The 719-nt window shown below is 63.1% G+C and overlaps 1 long non-coding RNA gene across 1 annotated transcript in view; it reads right to left on the bottom strand.

The window, feature by feature from the left end:
• Positions 1–719, bottom strand: part of LOC115948692 — a 15,190-nt gene that overhangs the window by 291 nt on the left and 14,180 nt on the right. The gene's annotated exons all lie outside the window — the stretch shown is intronic.

Here is a 719-nt window from a genome sequence, read left to right as displayed (position 1 = left end):
CAGCCTCTGAAGCCCCCACTGGGAGGAGGCCACTGGTGGGGTGGGTGTCACTGCCCCCCCAGGCTGGGAGGAACAGGGAGAAGGGGCACACCCGGAGTGCCCACTCCCCCTGCCCTGCCCACCGCCCCCACCAACCCAGAACAGCACAGGACACAGGCCACGTGCCAGCCCAGTCTGTCCCCTGCACTGTCCATATGACCCCTGTGCCCACAGCCACCCCTGAGCACGGAGCTCCTCGTGTTTGGAGCCATGGCCAATCCATTAACGCCTCTGACCCAGAGCTCCTCAGTGGCTGGAGGATGCTCAGGATGGTGCTTTGGGGGTGGCTGCCCTTTGTGGGTGATGGGATGCTCCAGGATGCAGCCAAGGCTCAGTGGTTTGGGCTGCACCCCACTAAGGGTCTCCTCAGTCTGTGCCAGAGAGCTGGCCTGCAGTCAGCTCTGCTCCCTGAGCACACCCAGCCCCTTCCTGCTCTCCATTTCCACCTCTGACACAGCAGTTCTTGCCACAGAGTACTCACCTGCTGCACAGCCCCTGATGCCCTCAGCCCCAGCCCCTACCCGAGCGGGTCCCGGCTCTTCCCATCACATTGGGATGGATCCCTTTCCCACAGTTTGGGCACATTCAGACCAGTGAGGGCTTCAAGGGCTGCTTTGGCTTCAGAGTAAGCCCAGTGTACACCCCCGTGTTCCCACCCAGCACAGCCCAGCCCCTCTGCA

The sequence above is a fragment of the Geospiza fortis genome, unplaced genomic scaffold, assembly GCF_000277835.1.
Source record: "Geospiza fortis unplaced genomic scaffold, GeoFor_1.0 scaffold289, whole genome shotgun sequence".
NCBI lineage: Eukaryota > Metazoa > Chordata > Aves > Passeriformes > Thraupidae > Geospiza > Geospiza fortis.
This window is presented reverse-complemented; position numbering and strand designations above follow the sequence as displayed.